Genomic DNA, 21,605 nt, shown 5'->3' with positions numbered 1-21,605 from the left:
AGCGTATAAAGAAAGGAATAGAAAACTTAGATTAAAGTAACAAAAACAATCAGAAAAAATGGAAGCAGACTTGGAAAAGAGGCAAATATAAGTTTTAGAAGTTAAAATTTTAATTGAGAGTAAAAACAGAAATAAATGAAGCCGAAAACATGATTAGTTAACTGTTTGACACTGAGGAAATTACAAAGAAAGTAATAACTATAAACAAGAATAATGTTATTTTAGGGAATATAAAGTCAAAGTGGAACTAAAAGCATTTGATCACAATAACATGGAAAACATGATGGGAGCTAATAGAGGTAAAACATTCTAAATCAGTTATATTCTTTGGGAGAAAAGCAGAAATTTGGATTTCTTTAAACTTGCTTAAATACCTTTAAAAAAAATCTTAAATATCTTTAAAAATATCTTAAATATCTTAAAAATATCTTAAATATCTTAAAAATATCTTAAATATCTTAAAAATCTTAAGGATAACACTTAAAAGAAATAATCTCATTTCAATGGCAATGCATGATTTTCAAATGAATAGAGATTAAAAGACATAAAATAATTTCTATCAACTCAATAGAACACATAAGGGAAAATGTAAGCATAGGAAAATAGTATAAAATAAATGAAAATTTATGGTCAAAATAAATGAAAATAATAATTACGCTAAACATAAATGCAATTTTTAAATCCCTATAACATAGGGGCCCCCAAAAGTTGCAAGTAAAAGGATAGAAAGGGGGAAAGACAGTAAATACTATCAAATAAAGACAGAAAATACTTTTCAAAAGAAAACTGGAGTAAAACAAAACAGAACGTACAGACCAAAAAAATATATATATATGTAAAAGTGTTTTCAGGCATAAAGAGTAATTGAATGATAAAAAGAAAGATTTGACAGGAAAATGTTATAGCTATAAACTAAACTATTGATATATGTATGTACCTAATAACGTATATAACTTCAAAGCACTCTAAGTTCCCATTAATTGGCACAGCAAACTTTTAAACAGGGTATTATTATTGTGTGCATTTTGCAAATAGAGAAACTATGACACAAAGAGATAAGTAATTTGCCCAGATTCACACATCTAGTATATGATAGAGCTGGGACATCCCATTTGTACCACGTCTCAACATTCAAAAGGTCATTAAAAAAAAACAAAAAGAATGGAAAGCAACTCCCACAGTTTACTACAAAAGCAACATATTCTTCATTGATATTTTACATGAAAAGTAGAATATGAACATACACTTTCTAGATAACAAGCTGCAAGCTTGATATCAATCTTTGAGGATTTATGAAGTCCTTCTTTCAGCTCCTACAGCACTTTCTCTATTCCTCTGTCACCTTAATGTTGCCTCATCTGATTAATCCTAAAATATATTACAAGATCTTTGAGTTTAGAAGCCATGGTTTGAATTCTTTGTTGCATCCAGAGCACCTTATAGAATATATTATACATAAACTATATATACATCTTCCAGTTAGTAGGTAGTCAATAAATGTTAGCTCTTTGAACCTCAGAATGGGGTAACTGGAATGCGTTTCGAAAGTCAGGTAAACAAGTTTGAACACCACTTCTGCTGCTTCTTAGCTCTGTGACATAGGCCAGTTTTCTCAGCATCTTTGAAATATGGTTATCTCATCAGTCAACTTAAACAGTAATATCCACATTATTGCTCTATGCAGTAAAGAGAATTATGTGTGAATAGTAGGAGCTCAATAAATATTACTTATGGTTTTATTCCATTAGGTAATTATGGTCTTGATCCTAGAGTTTTATATTAGGATTATCTAGAGAAACAGATGGAGAAGGCAATGGCACCCCACTCCAGTACTCTTGCCTGGAAAATCTCATGGATGGAGGAGCCTGGTGGGCTGCAGTCCATGGGGTCGCTGGGAGTCGGACAGGACTGAGCGACTTCACTTTCACGCATTGGAGAAGGAAATGGCACCCCACTCCAGTGTTCTTGCCTGGAGAATCCCAGGGACGGGGGAGCCTGGTGGGCTGCCATCTACGGGGTCGCACAGAGTCGGACACGACTGAAGCGACTTAGCAGCAGCAGCAGCAGAAAAACAGAACCAATACAGGCTGAGAAGTCCCACAGTCTACCCCATGTGAAGAGCTGAGGCCAATGGTATAGTTCAGGGGCCTGAGAGCAGGAGAGCTGATTGTGTAGATTGCGGGTCTGAAGGGCTGAGAATCCCGACCACTAAGGTCAGGAGAAGATCGATGTTCCAGGAAGATAAAGACTGAATTCACCCTTCCTCTGCCTCTTCAATTCAAGCCGTTGGTGGATTGCGGGAAGCCCTCACTGCCTTACTCAGTTCACAGATTCAAATGCTAATCTCTTCCAGAAACATCCTCACAGACACACCCAGGGATAATGTTTAATCAGCTCTCTGGACAGCCCATGGCCCAGTCATGTTGACATGTAAAATTAATCATCACACTTTTATTACAGACATTAGATCCAGAGGCAACAGAAGAATTGCTCTGGTGTCTTTCCGAGTATGAAACGTGAAACACAGATCTCATCAACAGTGCCGCCTCAGAACATCAGTAGTAGTCCATTAACACCAAAATGATTTTTTGAAACCCAATTTTAATGGACAGGATCTAAATTCAGAAAGGATGAATTTATTATTGTCACCCCTACATTTTTAGCAAACTGAAGCTTTACTTATTCAGACAAAAATTAGCACTTCACACAGAAAAGAAGTGCTCCAGAAACATTAAAGGAATAAGATGCCAGAGAATGAGTAAAAGCTAGAGTATATAATGATAATGCCGCCAGACAAAAAGTCCAGCACCAGAAATTTCTCCTTAGGGTGCTGCAGTCAGGAACAGAAAGGTTTTTTTCTGTGACAGTGTATTTTAATTATGTATGTTTAGACAGAAAGTGGATATAAGGTTGGGTTATCCAAATTACAGATTCTACAAATAGCAATCTGTTGGAATAATAAGAAAAAAAATGTGCATATTTTCAAACTGGATTTCTTTAGATTGGACCTCCCACAGCAAGACCACAGGTTTACAGATTTTTATTCTGAAAGAATAAAGTACCCTTGTAATGAAACAGAAGGATCCTGAAGCCCTGAGCCTTCTGACTTCTTTACCTTCAGTCAGATTCAAGGAGTAAACCAAAATTTGAGGAAGATTATCAACCGTTACGAAAAGTAGAACTTAAGCTATTCTATGAAATTCCTTTGTACTAGTGTTTGTGTCTGACACATCATTACTGACAGCATCTGGCATCTTATGTAGTAAGGTTGTTGCTTTGATAAATTAGTGAGTTTGTTCATATTGTGTTAAAAATAAGCATCTATAATCAAACTGCTGAAACACAACTCAAATATTGAAACTCATGGTAAACAAAGGATAAAAAGTTTGAACCCATCAAGCCAGATGGTCATCAGTTTGTCTCAACCTTTCTCTTTGGGGTCTACAAATTTTATTTTTCTCTGATTGATCATAGATCCCAATCTTCCCTCTTTAAATATAAGAAAAAAATATTTACTCATGGAACTCCTGGTTCAATGGTACTTAGAAATCTCTCTCCTAGAACCCAATAATAAGGCATTTTGTTGTTCACAACTTGCAAAGGTTGCTATGCAACCATATTGAGGGAAAAAAGGATTTCAAGCCATAGAATATAGGCACAGGAATGGAGGTATTAAAATAAAATTAGTTAAATGTGTATATTAGTGGATAGGCAAATACTGTATAAATTATCAAAAAGGAATAAGCTGTAAGTATAAAGCAGTTTTTTCCTATGAGGAAAAAAATTGAGCCAGAAGAAGAATGTTTTCTAGTTAGAAGCTTATAAAGTTCTTACAGTTAATTAAGTCTATCTTTTAATTTGATCAAACTACAGCATAGGCATAAGGCGAAAGGAACAGAACAGTGGGTGGACAGTTAGCAACTAAATTGGGCAAGCAGCATACACCATTATAACTCTCTTTTTTTCTTCTTCTGTTGTGGGTAGGAAGAGTATAAGAATATATAGAACTAGAATTTGTGCTAAACCATGTCTGACAGTCATTGTAACAAGATAGAATCCATGATATTCAGAACGCCACACTTTTAGGCAGGCAAAATTTAAGGATACATTTAGAAATATGTGTGAAAAGAGCCTATGTGACATGCAAAGGCAAAAGCAAAAGGGAGTTGTTCAGGTGGGAGTTTTCTTCTCCTACTGAAATAGTCTCCCCAAAACACCCCCAAAGCTTTATGTACTAAAAAATAAGGTTTACAGTTGTTCTCATTTGGGAAAATAATAATATAAATGAAATTGTTTTCCTAAACTCATAGCAAACAGCGTCTTCCAACAACACAAGAGAAGACTCTACACATGGACATCACCAGATGGTCAGCACTGAAATCACATTGATTATATTCTTTGCAGCCAAACATGGAAGCTCTATACAGTCAGCAAAAACAAGACTGGGAGCTGACTATGGCTCAGATCATGAACTCCTTATTGCCAAAATGAGACTGAAATTGAAGAAAGTGGGGGAAAACTCCTAGACCACGTGTGACCTAAACCAAATCACTTATGATTATAGAGTAGAAGTGGAAAACAGATTCAAGGGATTAGATCTGATAGCCAGAGTACCTGAAGAACTATGGATGGAGGTTTGTAACACTGTAGAGGAGGCAGTGATCAAGAACATCCCCAAGAAGAAATGCAAAAAGGCAAAATGGTTGTCTGAGGAGGCCTCACAAATAGTAAGCAAGAGAAGGTAAAGGCAAAGGAGAAAAGGAAAGATATAACCATCTGAATGCAGAGTTCCAAAGAATAGCATGGAGAGATAAGAAAGCCTTCTTTCAGTGATCAATGTAGAGAAGTAGAGGAAAACAATATAATGGGAAGGACTAAAGATCTCTTCAAGAAAATTAGAGATACCAAGGGAATATTTCATGCAAACATGGGCACAATAAAGGACAGAAATGGTATGGACCTAACAGAAGCAAAAGATATTGAGAAGAGGTGGCGAGAATACACAGAAGAACTATACAAAAAAGATTTTCATGACCCAGACAACCATGATGGTGTGATCGCTCACCTAGAGCCAGATATCCTGGCAGGCAAAGTCAAATGGGCCTTAGGAAACATCACTATGAAAAACCTAGTGGAGGTGATGAAATTCCAGCTGAGCTATTTCAAATCATGAAGGATGACGCTTTAAAGTGCTGCACTCAATTTGCCAGCAAATTTAGGAAACTCATCAGTGGCTACAGGACTGGCAAAGGTCAGTTTTCATTCCAACCCCAAAGAAAGGCAATATCAAAGAATGTTCAAACTACCACACAGTTGCACTCATCTTAAGTTCAGTTCAGTTGTTCAGTCGTGTCCGACTCTGTGCAACCCCATGAAGTGCAGCTTACCAGGCCTACCTGTCCACCATCAACTCCCAGAGTTCACTCAAACTCATGTGCATCGAGTTGGTGATGCCATCCAGCCATCTCATCCTCTGTCATCCCCTGATCCTCCTGCCCCCAATCCCTCCAGCATCAGAGTCTTTTTCAATGAGTCAACTCTTCGCATGAGATGGCCAAAGTACTGGAGTTTCAGCTTCAGTGTCATTCCTTCCAAAGAAATCCCAGGGTTGATCTCCTTCACAATGGACTGGTTGGATTTCCTTGCAGTCCAAGGGACTCTCAAGAGTCTTCTCCAACACCACAGTTCAAAAGCATCAATTCTTCGGTGCTCAGCTTTCTTCACAGTCCAACTCTCACATCCATACATGACTACTGTAAATACCATAGCCCTGACTATACGGACCTTAGTTGGCAAAGTAATATCTCGGCTTTTGAATATGCTATCTAGGTTGGTCATAACTTTTCTTCCAAGGAGTAAGCATCTTTTAATTTCATGGTTGCAATCACTATCTGCAGTGATTTTGGAGCCCCAAAAGATAAAGCCTGATACTGTTTCCACTGTTTCCCCATCTATTTCCCATGAAGTGATGAGACCAGATGCCATGATCTTCATTTTCTGAATGTTGAGCTTTAAGCCAACATTTTCACTCTCCTCTTTTGCTTTCATCAAGAGGCTTTTTAGTTCCTCTTCACCTTCTGCCATAAGGGTGGTGTCATCTGCATATCTGAGGTTATTGATATTTCTCCCGGCAATCTTGATTCCAGCTTGTGCTTCTTCCAGCCCAGCATTTCTCATAATGAACTCTGTATATAAGTTAAATAAGCAGGGTGACAATATACAGCCTTGACGTACCCTGCAAACATCTTACACACTAGCAAAGTAATGCTCAGAATTCTCCAAGCCAGGCTTCAACAGGACATGAACTGTGAACTTCCAAATGTTCAAGCTGGATTTCAAAAAGGCAGAGGAGCCAGAAATCAAATTGCAAACATTCGTTGGGTCATCGAAAAAGCAAGAGTTTCAGAAAAACATCTATTTCTGCCTTATTGACTATGCCAAAGCCTTTTACTGTGTGGATCACAACAAACTGTGGAAAATTCTGAAAGAGATGGGAATATCAGACCACCTGATCTGCTTCTGAGAAATCTGTATGCAGGTCAGGGAGCAACAGTTAGAACTGGACATGGAACAACAGTCTGGCTCCAAATCAGGAAAAGAGTACATCAAGGCTGTAAATTGTCACCCTGCTTATTTAACTTATATGCAGAGTACATCACGTGAAATGCCAGGCTCAGTGAAGCTCCAGCTGGAATCAAGATTTCCAGGAGAAATATCATAACCTCAGATATGCAGATGACACCACCATTATGGCAGAAAGCAAAGAAGAACTAAAGAGCCTCTTGATGAAAGTGAAAGAAGAGAGTGAAAAATTTGTCTTAAAACTCAACATTCAGAAACTAAGATCATGGCATCCAGTCCCATTGCTTCATGGCAAATAGATGGAGAGACAATAGAAACAGTGAGAGTCTTTATTTTGGGGGCTACAAAATTACTGCAAATGGTGACTGCAACTTTGAAAATAAAAGATGCTTGCTCCTTGGAAGGAAAGTTAAGACCAACCTAAAAAGAAGAGACATTATTTTGCCATCAAAGGTCCATCTAGTCATTCAGTTCAGTTCAGTTCAATTCAGTCACTCAGTCATGTCCGATTCTTTGTGACCCCATGAATCGCAGCATGCCAGGCCTCCCTATCCATCACCAACTCCCAAAGTTCACTCAGACTCACGTTCATCGAGTCAGTGATACCATCCAGCCATCTCATCCTCTGTCATCCCCCTCTCCTCTTGTCCCCAGTCCCTCCCAGCATCAGAGTCTTTTCCAATGAGTCAACTCTTCACATGAGGTGGCCAAAGTACTGGAGTTTCAGCTTAGCATCATTCCCTCCAAAGAAATCCCAGGGTTGATCTCTTTCAGAATGGACTGGTTGGATCTCCTTGCAGTCCAAGGGACTCTCAAGAGTCTTCTCCAACACCACAGTTCAAAAACATCAATTCTTCAGTGCTCAGCTTTCTTCACAGTCCAACTCTCACATCCATATATGGCCACTGGAAAAACCATAGCCTTGACTAGACGGATCTTTGTTGGGAAAGTAATGTCTCTGCTTTTGGTGGCAAAAATACACAGAAGAACTATACAAAAAAGATCTTCACAACCAAGATAATCACGATGGTGTCATCACTCACCTAGTGCCAGACATCCTGGAATGTGAAGTCAAGTGGGCCTTAGAAAGCATCACTACAAACAAAGCTAGTGGAGGTGATGGAATTCCAGTTGAGCTATTTCAAATCTTGAAAAATGATGCTGTAAAAGTGCTGCACTCAATATGACAGCAAATTTGGAATACTCAGCAGTGGCCACAGGACTCAAAAGGTCGGTTTTCATTCCAATCCCAAAAAAACACAATGCCAAAGAATGCTCAAACTACCCACAATTGCACTCATCTCACACACTAGTAAAGTAATGCTCAAAAGTCTCCAACCCAGGCTTCAGCAATACATGAACCATGAAATTCCAAATGTTCAAGCTGGTTTTAGAAAAGGCAGAGTAACAAGAGATCAAATTGCCAACATCTGCTGGACCACGGAAAAAGCAAGAGAGTTCCAGAAAAAACATCTACTTCTGCTTTATTGACTATGCCAAAGCCTTTGACTGTGTGAATCACAAGAAACTGTGGAAAATTCTGAAAGAGATGGGAATACCAGACCACCTGACCTGCCTCTTGAGAAATCTGTATGCAGGTCAGGAAGCAACAGACTGGACATGGAACAACTGACTGGTTCCAAATAAGAAAAGGAGTACGTCAAGGCTGTATATTGTCACCCTCCTTATTTAACTTATATGCAGAGTACATCATGAGAAACTCTGGGCTGGCTGGAATCAAGATTGCTGGAAGAAATATAACCTCAGATATGCAGATGACACCACCCTTATGGCAGAAAGTGAAGAGGAGCTAAAAAGCCTCTTGATGAAAGTGAAAGAGGAGAGTGAAAAAGTTGGCTTAAAGGTCAACATCCAGAAAACGAAGATCATGGCATCTGGTCCCATCACTTCATGGGAAATAGATGGGGAAACAGTGGAAACAGTGTCAGACTTTATTTTTTTGTGCTCCAAAATCACTGCAGATGGTGACTGCAGCCATGAAATTGAAAGATGCTTACTTCTTGGAAGAAAAGTTATGATCAACCTAGATAGCATATTGAAAAGTGGAGACATTACTTTGCCACCTAGTCATAGCTGTGGTTTTTCCAGTAGTCGAGAGTTGGACCATAAAGAAAGCTGAGCACCGAATAATTGATGCTTTTGAACTGTGGTGTTGGAGAAGACTCTTGAGAGTCCCTTGGACTGCAAAAAGCTCGAACCAGTCCATCCTAAAGGAAATCGGCCCTGAATATTCATTGGAAGGACTGATACTGTAGCTGAAACTCCACTGCTCTGGCCACCTGATGCGAAGAACTGACTCACTGGAAAAGACCCTAATGCTGGGAAAAATTGAAGACGGGAGGAGAAGGGGACAATAGAGGATGAGATGGTTGGATGGCATCACCAACTCGATGGATATGTGTTTGAATAAGCTCCAGGAGTTGGTGATTGACAGGGAAGCCCGGCATGCTGCATTCCATGTGGTGCAAAGAGACAGACACAACTGAAGGACTGAATGGAACTGAACTGAAACTCTGGTTGGCTAAACTGCACTGCCTTTATCCTTGTCCTTCTGCTAAAAACCACCAGAAACACATCTATAATTGAACAAGTTGGGTTTATGATTCACTGAATTAAAGTGGGAAGCCCCATGCAGAACTCTGAGTCATTTTTGTGAGAAGGTATTAGAATCCATAAGAGTATTTGGGCTTGTCTGGTTGCTTTTGAAGGGAGTCTAAGAAGGCAGGGCTTCACTTTAGGTGCCATCTGAAAGCAGAGAATTTTCTGTAGTTGGGTATCTCAGTAATCTCATCTACATGGACAGCTCACCTCAGTAAAGCTAAAGCTGTGCTTGGTAATGAAAGAGAACCCCTTATGTTAGCCAGGATTAGGGGATACTTACCATTTTGCAGATAGCACAGTAAGCTTGCTTTGTGCGTGCTTAAAAAGTTATGAAGTAGCCTTGTTTTGTCTCACTTGATTGTGGTCTCAGACTGGCCTTGTCTGACACTGATGTTTGATAAGTTGGTGTTTGATTGTTTCTGTCAATGGGAAAGCCACTCACTGTATGTACCAGGCCAATACCAAATAAATACAAAGCCTAGAACAGTGTCACGTAGTTCCATAATACCAACAGCTACTTTTTTCTTTCTCATCTATAATTGCTGTTGGAATAGTAAATCTCTTACTTATTGTGAAATTAGAATGTACACATGAACAAGGCTTGAGATCTTTGGATACCATGTTGGATTTACTGCATGAAGCAAAAGAGTTACCACAACATATTATATGATCTTCTTTCATTCACATCATAGTGAATCTCTTTTCCTCTGGAAATTATCACAATCCGCTCCGGTCAGTAACTGGGCTGCCCATAAATATAAGTGGGAAGCATACCCCTACTGATTAAACTACTGCAACAGCCATTATTTATGTAATCATTATTTGTAGACTAGTTTACATCTTGTTTTCCATTACTCCTCACAGAAAGAAAACTATAGAAGACATAAAGGGGGCACATGGCTTTCCAAAAGGCACAGTGAGTGGGGCTAAAGCATGAAGTTTCAGATTCTCAGCTTCTGAACTGAGAATCCATTCTCATGTGTTCATCCTTACAGCATGGTGGCTGAGAGAGCAGCTCTGAGATCAGACCACCTCCCTGTGTTCCCTATTCTGCCACTCACTACTTCTGTGGCCTTGATAACGTTGTTTGACCTCTTTGTAACTCAGTTTTCACATGCATGCTGTGAGCTCAGTTGCTTCAGTTCCGTCCAAATCTTTGTGACTCTATAGACTGTAGCCCATCAGGCTCCTCTGTCCATAAGATTCTCGGGGCAAGAATCGTGAAGTGGGTTGCCATGCCCTCCTCCAGAGGATCTTCCCGACCCAGGGACTGAAACTGTGTCTCTTACGTCTCCTTCATTAGCACGCAGGTTCTTTACCACTAACACCACCTGGAAAGCCCCAGTTTTCACATAATATGAATTAAATACTAAGAAAATAGAATTCGTCACAGTAGCTCTTAGGTTTCAAAATTAAATAAGTCAGTACATGAAGAGCTGAGCACAGTGCAGACTCCTCATTAGCATTTGTTAAATGTTAGCCTTGGATCCAGTACCTCAGAATCTGACTGTATTGGAGATTTGGCCATTAAAGAGTTAATTAAGTTAAAATGAGGCCTAATCCAATCTAAATGGAGCCCTTATAAGAAGAGGGAAGTTAGACACACAGAAAAACACCAGGGCTGCGTGTGCTCAGAGAAAACGCAATGGGAGGACACAGCTAGAAGGCAGACATCTTTAAGGCAAGGAGTAAGGGCTCGGACCAATCCATTCTGAAGGAGATCAGCTCTGGGATTTCTTTGGAAGGAAAGATGCTGAAGCTCAAACTCCAGTACTTTGGCCACCTCATGCGAAGAGTTGACTCATTGGAAAAGACTCTGATGCTGGGAGGGATTGGGGGCAGGAGGAGAACCAGAGGACAGAGGATGAGATGGCTGGATGGCATCACTGACTCGATGGACGTGAGTCTAAGTGAACTCCAGGAGTTGGTGATGCACAGGGAGGCCTGGCGTGCTGCGATTCATGGGGTCACAAAGAGTCGGACATGACTGAGCGAATGAACTGAACTGAACTGAACTGAAGGGCTCGGAAGACACCAAACCTGCTGACACCTCCGTCTTGGGCATCCAGCCTCCAGAACTTGAGAAAGTTCATTTCTGTTGCTTAAGCCACCCAGTCTGATATTTTGTTATGGTAGCCCAAGCAAACTAATGCAGACACAGTTGTTAATGTTGGCCATTGCAAATGGTTCAACAATCCTGACAACTTCCATTTCCAGCACTTAAAACTTATACTTAAAGATATTGATGAGATTCTGAAAGAGAACACAAAATTATTCTTGACACTTTTAAAGAGTTGATATCTTCCCTTATATTTTTTAACTGTTGAGTTTTTCAAGTTTCTCATAAAGATCTCTTTCCTTCTGTCCTCACAGATTCTACCTTATATATCACTGAATATAAAAGTATACATTTATTGCTTCATGCATTTTAATTAGTATGTGATAAAATCAACATAGTGAAGATATAAAGAGATCAGTTAAAGAGGAATGGAGAGATGATAAAGCCGTAAATGTAACTAAGCTATAAATAAGAGCCAGATCATGGCCAGTCACCAGGAAAAGATTCTGTTAGTGATTTCATTTTGGAAATTAACAAGCCCCAGAAAAGAGATTCTTTTTAGTGTAGAGCAGGGCTTCCAACTACCCAAAGCGACATATCTCCCAGCAGTGACCCTTAATGTCTATTCTGGACATAGAAAGTTAGTTCATGCTGATATTGGGAATGATCAACCATTTCTAGTAACAAAAAATGTTCTTTCAGTATTGGCATATCTGAGAACAGTTACTTCCAATGAAGCCTCTCAACCATGCAATCCTAGGTTACCTAAAATAAGGCCAACGTCTTTACATGTCTGCAAACCCCTCTTTATCCCTTACTTTTCTTTACTAATCTTCTGTTCCTTCTATCAAGCTACTGACTACTATTTCCACTATTTCTGCTGTACATTCTAGCACCACACTCAATTACTAGTTAGGAAAAAAAAGCAAGGTCAGACGAACCAAGTTTGAGATCTGGTGGCTGCACGAAATCACCTAAGCTAATTATTCCTTCTATTTCTCAGCTTATTCCTTTGCAAAATCAGGAAGTATTGGCCAAAAATTAAGAATAGAAATATGTTGTATGGAAAAAAATTAAAATAATACATTTTATAGAAAAAATGTTAACATATTATAAATAAAAATTTAAATACAATATACCATACAATATAGTACTATATAGTACATATACAAATATATATGTCTATATTAACATATAAATATTAATATATTCATATATATTTAAGAAAATATAAATTAGCTATATTATATTAAAGAGACATCAAGTCATTAACTTCCTGTTTTCATTAGAATCTGTGTAAATCATCAGAGGTAGAAAAAGGAAACAAACAAAGAAAAAGGGGAAACCATGGAATACTTTGGATTCTTTTACTTGCAAGAGAAGGGATTGTTGTTGTTCGGTCACTAAGTCATGTCTGACTCTTTGAGACCCCATGGACCATATTATGCCGGGTTCCTCTGTCTGCCACTATCTCTCGGAGTTTACTTATTTCATGTCCATTGAGTGGTGATGCTATCTAACCATCTCATCCTCTGCTGCCCTGTCCTCCTTTTGTCTTAAGTCTTTCCCACCATCAGGGTCTTTTCCAATGAGTTGGCTCTTTGCATCTGGTGGCCAAATTATTGGAGCTTCAGCTTCAGCATGAGTCCTTCCAATGAATATTCAAGGTTGATTTCCTTTAAGATTGACTGGTTTGATCTCCTTGCTGTCTAGGGGACTCTCAAGAGTCTTCTCCAGCACTACAATTTGAAAGCACCAATTCTTTGGGGCTCAGCCTTCTCTGTGATCTAACTCTCACAACAGCACATGACTATTAGCAAAACCATAGCTTTGACTATATGAATATTTGTCAGCAAAGGAATGTCGCTGCTTTTTATTACACTGTCTAAGTTTGTCATAGCTTTCCTTCTAAGAAGCAAGCATATTTTAATTTTATGGCTGCAGTCACTGTCCACAGTGATTTCAGAGCCCAGGAAAATAAAATCTGTCACTGCTTCCACTTTTCCCCCTTCTATTTGCCAGTGATGGCACCAGATGCCATGATATTAGTTTTTTGAATGCTGAGTTTCAAGCCAACATTTTCACTCACCTCCTTCACCCTCATCAAGAGACTTCCTGCCATTAGAGTGATATCATCTACATATCTGAGGTTGCTGATATTTCTATAAGTAATCTTGATTCCAGCTTCTGATTCATCCACCTGGCATTTCAATAATGTACTCTCCATGTAAGTTAAATAAACAGGATGACAACATATAGCCTTGTTGTATTCCTTTCCCAATTTTCAACCAGTCATTGTTCCATGTCGAGTTCTAACAGTTGATTCTTGACTCGCATATAAGTTTCTCAGGTCTGGTATTTCCATCTCTTTAAGAATTTTCCAGTTTCTTGTGATACATACAATCAAAGGCTTTCATATTGTCCATGAAGTAGAAATAGATATTTTTCTGGAGCTCTCTTGCTTTCTCCATGATCCAACGAATGTTGGCAATTTGATCTCTGGTTTCTCTGCCTTTTCAAAATGCGGCTTGTACATCTGGAATTTCTCAGTTCACATGCTGCTGAAGGCTACCTTGAAGAATTTTGTCAGCATTTGAAATGAGTGCAATTATATGGTTAGTTTGAACATTCTTTGGCTTTGACCTTCTTTGAAATTGTAATGAAAACTGACATTTTCCAATCCAGTGACCACTGCTGGGTTTTCCAAATTTGCTAACATATTGAATACAGCACTTTAACAGTTTCATATTTTAGAACTTGACATAGCTCAGCTGGAATTCCATCATATCCACTAGCTTTGTTTGTAGTAATGCTTCCTAAGGTCCTCTTGATTTCACATTCCAAGATATTCAGCTCTAGGTGAGTGACCACACCATCATGGTTATTCAGGTCATTAAGTGCTTTCTTCCATGTATTTTTGCCACCTCTTTTTAATCTCTTCTGCTTCTATTAGGTCTTTACCGTTTCAGTCCTTTATCGAGCCCGTGTTGCATGAAATATTCCTTTGATATCTTGGGGGGGAAAAGGGTTATTTTTTTTTTTTTAAGAGATCTCTAGTCTGCCTCATCCTATTGTTTTCCTCTATTTCTTTGCATTGTTCATTTAAGAAGGCTTTCCCATCTCTCCTTGGTTTTCTCTGGAACTCTGCATTCAGGTGGATGTATCTTTCCCTTTTGCCCTTGCCTATTGCTTCTCTTCATTCCTCAGCTATTTGTAAATCCTCCTCAGACAATGACTTTGCTTTCTTGCATTTCCCCTTTCATACTTATCTTACGTATTGCGGTGCTCCTAGGTTGGGTGCATATATATTTATAATTGTTATATCTTCCTCTTGGATTGATCCTTTGATCATTATGTAGTGTCTTTCTTTGTCTCTTTTCACAGCCTTTATTTCAAAGTCTATTTTATCTGATATAAGTATTGCTACTCCTGCTTTCTCTTGGTCTTCATTTGCATGAAATATCTTTTTCCAGCCCTTCACTTTCAGTCAGTATGTGTCCCTTGGTTTGAGGTGGGTCTCTTGTAGACAGCATATATAGGGGTCTTTTTGTATCCATTCAGCCAGTCTTTGTCTTTTGGTTGAGGCATTCAACCCATTTACATTTAAGGTAATTATCGATAAGTATGATCCATTGCTATTTACTTTGTTTTTGGGGGTTCAAGTTTATAAACCTTTTCTGTGTTTATTGTCTAAAGAAGAGCCTTTAGAATTTGTTGAAAAGCTGGTTTGATGGCACTGAATTCTCTCAACTTCACTTGTCTGTAAAATTTTTTATTTCTCCTTCATATTTGAATGAGATCCTTGCTGGGTACAGTAATTTGGGCTTTAGGTTTTCTCTTTCATCACTTTAAGTATGTCCTGCCATTCCCTTCTGGCCTGAAGAGTTTCTGTTGAAAGATCAGCTGTTATCCTTACGGGAATCCCCTTGTGTGTTATTTGTTGTTATTCCCCTTTAATATTTGCTCTTTGTGTTGGATCTTCATTAATTTGATTAATATGTGTCTTGGGGTGTTTCATCTTGGCTTTATCCTGTTTGGGACTCTCTGGGTTTCTTGGACTTGGGTGACTATTTCCTACCCCATTATAAAGCATATTCAAATTCTTTCGAGGAAAATGTGTAATAAAGTGTAAATCATCACCACGTGTTATTTGAGATATTTAATTGAAGCAAATTTTGTAACTATTTTATCTTTTCTAATCACATACAAATGTAATTCAGACTCTGTTTTATGCAATTCCAAACAACTTTAAATCCTGTTCTCATTTTACATATTATAATAGCAGGAATACAAAAGAAAACTTTTCATATAATAAATGCAGTTCAAGATTATATGTTTTTGTGGTTACCTAGGTAATAGTTGCTATAGCTCTGGAATGCATAATAAGCTTAACATTTTATTCATAATTGATACTACACTATAGCTTCATATCACTATTTTAAATACAGTCATAATCAAGTGTGTTAATCTTTATGTTATCTCTCAGTACCGAATATGCCTACTTATTCTATCAGGGTCAATATTTCAAGTGCCAATTTGCAATCTATTCCCTGCAAGATCAGAATTTTATAAAATTTCATAATTGTGCATCTGGATGTTACTGGTCTTAAAGATGCTAACAGTTTTACGACTAAATACTTTTTTTTAAAAGAAATGCATTTCTATTCTAAGAATATATTGAACATAAGAACATATAGGAGTGAAGAAGTGAAGTCGCTCAGTTGTGTCCGTGTCTGACTCTTTGCGACCCTGTGGACTGTAGCCTGCCATGCTCCTCTGTCCATGGGATTCTCCAGGCAAGAATACTGGAGGGGGTTACCATTTCCTTCTCCAGGGGATCTTCCTGACCCAGGGATCAAACCAGGGTCTCCTGCATTGGAAGCAGATGCTTTAACCTCTGAGCCACCAGGGAAGCCCATAGAACATATAAACCCTCAGAATATTTTTTAATATGAAATTCATTTCTACTAATTAGGTCAACTGTCATGATTACTATATATCTAGGAAAAATTTAAAAGTTGATCCTAATTTTCATGTATAATTCCTGGATCCTTTATTATTGGATTGTAATTCATTCTGAAGTACTTAAAATTTTTTATTTATATCATACCAAGCATAAGAGATTACCCCTTTTAAGATGTTTGGTAATTTTCAAATCAAGAAGTAGTACTGAATACCAGAGTAAGTAAGAGCCCAATATCAGACTTATAATCAAATTCCTTGTCTAAAACTAGTGATGTAATTTTGAGAAAATTACCTGAAATTCAGAGCCTCATTTTTCTCATCCATAAAGGACTTTTGCAGGATCATTTTCAGTATTAAATGAGATAATATATATGGAAACAATCTAATAATAATCACATAGCAATTACTATAGTTGCCAATTTATCTTCTACTTGGTTAATTATAGATGCAGAAGTGTATATTGAATGTTGTCCCAAACAAAAATAAGTTTACTTAATTTATAGTGATATATTTATCTCTTGGCAGTTACAGTGGAAACTTTTGCATTAACAAAAATCATCCAACTCTTTTTATAAAACAGTATTTATAAAGAGTTTAGCACTGTATTCTAAAACCATAACAGTGGAACTTGACTGGCTTTATCAACTCACTCAGCTATTTCAGATATCTCAACTGAAAGAGAAAAAAATCTGTAGTCCAAAAAACACAGTGTATTGTGCCTTTTAAAAATTAATCTCTTCTAGGGATAAAATGTAAACACACACACACACTTCTTTGCATTGCTTCTCTTTTCTCAAGTTCCAATTCGCTTTTTCTTAACCATGCTTTCAAAGAGACTTTCCTCTCTGCTATGGATGCAGTGAAACTGCTCCTGTCAAGGTAACCATCGATTTTCATTTTACCATTTCCAAAGTCAACTCCCAGTCATCTTACCTGACCTCTCAGCAGCATTTGATATAGTTAATCATCTCTTCCTTAAAAAAAAAAAAAAATGTCTTGGCTTTCTAAGACACTTCAAGTCCTGGTGATCTTCCTTAGAGTCTGAATGCTCCTTCTCTGTCTCCTTTGCTACCTTTTCTTCTTTATCTATACTTCTGAATTGTGGAGTGCCTTGGGGTTTAATCAAGGGTATACATCTCTAATTGCATCCATTTCCAAAGGTGATGTTATCCAATCTCATTGCTATAAATTTCATCTATACTCAAAAAACTCCTAAATTTAATCTCCACTTTACTTTTCTGACCTTCATGATAATCTTCTTAAACTGTTTACATGCCATATGTTTTTATCACATTTTGGTAACACACTGAATAAAGTGTTATTTGGAAATGTATAACCCAACAAGAACTTAATTCTAAGACCACTCCTCAGAGATAACCACTGTAAAGAGTTGCTACATATTCCAACTTACTGAATTCATTTGTTTAAATATATTTTAAATCAGTCCATAGTGTGCCTTACACTTTTCAACTTTAGGATACATTTTAAAATTCTTAATATGGCTCAGTTCAGTTCAGTCGCTCAGTTGTCTCCGACTCTTTGCGACCCCATGAACCGCAGCATGCCAGGCCTTCTTGTCCATCACCAACTCCCGGAGTCCTCCCAAACTCATGTCCATTGAGTCGGTGATGCCATCCAACCATCTCATCCTCTGTCGTCCCCTTCTCCTCCTGCCCTCAATCTTTCCCAACATCGTGGTCTTTTCCAATGAGTCAGTTCTTCACATCAGGTGACCAAAGTATTGGAGTTTCAGCCTCAACATCAGTCCTTCCAATGAACACCCAGGACTGATCTCCTTTAGGATGGGCTGGTTGGATCCCCTTGCAGTCCAAGGGACTCTCAAGAGTCTTCTCCAACACCACAGTTCAAAAGCATCAATTCTTCAGCACTCAGCTTTCCTTTATAGTCCAACTTTCACATCCATACATGACTACTGGAAAAACCATAGCCTTGACTACATGGACCTTTGTTGACAAAGTAATGTCTCTGCTTTTTAATACGCTGTCTAGGTTGGTCATAACTTTCCTTCCAACGAGTAAGCATCTTTAAATTTCATGGCTGCAATCACCATCTGCAGTGATTTTGGAGCCCAGAAAAATAAAGTCAGCCACTGTGTCCACTATTTCCCCATCTATTGGACATGTTGCCCTCAGTTAAGCAAGAGATGAGACAGCCCTGCCTTCTTTGCCTCTGGACTCTAACCACATTCCCCACTGAAGCAGCCATCCTAATATCTTCCTGGAAGTGATGGGACCGGATGCCATGAAGTGATGGGGCCAGCTGCCATGATCTTAGTTTTCTGAATGTTGAGCTAGCAAGCTTCTAAACAGACAACTTCTTGGCTTCTTCTTTCCATCCATCACTGCACACCAGCCACATAATCCTTTCTTCTATTCTTAGAAACTTCCTATTTATATCTGCAGTTTCTCTGTCTGGAACCTTCCAATTTTTTTCAGGACTGGAGTCTTTTCTTTCTTCAGAACTCCACTCTTCTTAGAGAAGACTTCTTTCAGGATTAATCTAAGATAGTATCTTTAATACATATTTCATCAAGATATATCATTCCTCTTCAGTATTTGTCACAGCTTGAAATTATCTTTATTTCTTCATTATCTGTATTAGGATTTCAGTTCCAAAAGAAAAGGATGCTTCTGTCTAGTTCGTTTTGTCCTGGGTATAGAATGGTGCCTGGAATACAAAAGGTGCTCAGTAAATGAAGAGTAAACAAATGAATGAGTGAATAATGAATAAGTGGTTCTATGACTGTGTAACAAATCAGCTGAAAATTTAGTGGTTTAAAATGACAACGATTTGTTATTTCTCATCTCTGTGCATCAGGAACTCAGGAAGTGCTCAGTTCAGTGGTTCTTCTGCTCTAGATGATATTGACTGGTTCACTCAAATACAGCTACAGTCAGCTGGAAGCTCATATAAGGTGCCTTCTCATCCCTCAGAGTTTCTCTTCATGTGCCACTAATCATTCAGTCATTTATCCTGGACTTTTTATATCATGTTTGTTGAGATCCAAAAAAGGAATATGGAAGCTGTAGTATCTCTCAGGATTACTGTGAAAATCCCAGAATATCATTCCACTGTAGTCTGTTGGTCTAAGAAAGTCACAGTCCAGCCCCCATTCTAGGAGAGAGAAAATAAATCCCATTTCTTAGAGTCTATGCATGTACAATGAAAGGAGAAAGTATTGACAGCCATATTTGGAAGCCATATACCATTTACTCCAGTATATGGAAATGCTGGCAAAAAAAGCTATGAACATCTTTTAAATCAATATGGTCAAACTGTCTACAAACAGACTATAAAAATATTGCTTTGGAGTCTTCCATAATTCAGACAGCATCCCTCTCCTGGATGGATCATACACTGATTCTTACAGATCAATGAAAAGGTCACAGAAAAACCAAGCTAAATCAAATGTCTCCAACCTGTCCTTTAGTCCAAATTAAGCATAATGTACCTAACTTATTTGAACATGACCACCGTGATTTTGGATTTCTGGCTGAAGGTGGTAGTCCACCTCTCTGAAAATTTTCGAGCTCCAGAGATATAAGGTAAGTCACAACAAACAGTGGAAATTTCTTAAATAGATGGGACTACCAGGCCACTTTATCTGCCTCCTGCAAAACCTATATGCAGGTCAAGAAGAACAGTTAGAACCAGACATGGAACAACAGACTGGTTCAAAACTGGGAAAGGAATACATCGAGGCTGTATATTGTCACCCTGCTTATTTAACTTGTATGCAGAGTACATCAGGCGAAATGCCAGGCTACATGAAGCACAAGCTGGAATCAAGATTGCTAGGAGAAATATCAATAACCTCAGATACGCAGATAACACCACTCTTATGGCAGAAAGCAAAGAACTAAAGAGACTTTTGATAAAAGTGAAAGAGGAGAGTGAAAAAGCTGGCTAAAAGCTCAACATTCAAAAAGCTAAGATCATGGCATAGAGTCCCATCACATCATGGCAAATGGATGGGGAAACAATGGAAACAGTGAGAGACTTAATTTTCTTGGACTCCAAAACTGCTGCAGATGGTGACTTCAGCCGTAAAATTAAAACTATGACCAACCTAGACAGCATACTAAAAAGGAGAGACATTACTTTGCCAACAAAGTTCTGTCTAGTGAAAGCTATGGTTTTTCCAGTCGTCATGTAAGGATGTGAGAATTGGACCATAAAGAAGGCTGAATGCCTAAGAATTGATGCTTTTGAACTGTGGTGTTGGAGAAGACTCTTCAGTATCTCTTGGACAGCAAGGAGATCCAGCCAGTCCATCCTAAAAGGAATAAGTCCTGAATATTCATTGGAAGGACTTATGCTGAAACTGAAACTCCAATACTTTGGCCACCTGATTCAAAGTGCTAACTTATTAGAAAAGATCCTGATGCTGGGAAACATGGAAGGCAGGAGGAGAAGGGGACGACAGAGGGTGAGATGGCTGGATGGTATCACCGACTCAATGGATGTGAGTTTAAGCAAGCTCCGAGAGATGGTGAAAGACAAGGAAGCCTGGCATGCTGCAATCCATGGGGTCACAAATAGTCGGATATGACTGAGCGACTGAACAACAACACAACAAATGAGGACAAGTTTGTTCTGATCCAGTATTATTTTCCCTGAACAGAACTGATGATGGTGGCCAAATCTTGCTATTGTTTCTAACCTTATTCCCTTTAGGCTTCTACTCAAGTATATCTTATTAGACTAGCTTAGCTAAGAGATAAATCCTTTTCTCTCCATTAAGTAAGGTAGGTCTACAGTTTTCCTGAACAACAGAGATTCAAGAATGGGATATTGATTTGTTATTCACTCTCCATATTAGGAAACATGAAGGTATATACTTATAAAAGATATCTCAACCTAGTATATACTAGATTCCACTGAGGAAAAAAATTAATTACCAGTGTTTATGCTCCACTCCCAGAGAGTTTTACTTGATAGGTTGGGGGTATTTTCTTTTTTTTCTTTTTTCCACCTTTCATTCCCTCTTTATTCATCAGGGTTTTCATGAAACAGTATGTAGTACAAATGAAAATTCAGTCCCACAGGAGATACCTTCCTGAACACTGAGGTATGTTTTCTAACTAATATTTTTATATTGCTATGTTTCTTCTACTTTTTGTTTTTTTAAATATGATAATGGATTTTATTTATTATTTTTTTAAATTTTACTTTATTTTACTTTACAATACTGTATTGGTTTTGCCGTACATCAACATGAATCTGCCACAGGTGTACACATGTTCCCCAGGGGGTTCTTATGTGTAGCCTGAGTGAAAACCTCTACCTTAGAGACAGAGTTTGGTAACAATTGGAAAACTTCACTTATAAACAATTTCTGTAGTATTGTTTTTCT

The sequence above is a fragment of the Oryx dammah genome, unplaced genomic scaffold, assembly GCF_014754425.2.
Source record: "Oryx dammah isolate SB20612 unplaced genomic scaffold, SCBI_Odam_1.1 HiC_scaffold_29, whole genome shotgun sequence".
In the NCBI taxonomy this organism is placed as follows: Eukaryota; Metazoa; Chordata; class Mammalia; order Artiodactyla; family Bovidae; genus Oryx; species Oryx dammah.
Note: the sequence above shows the minus strand (reverse complement) of the source record.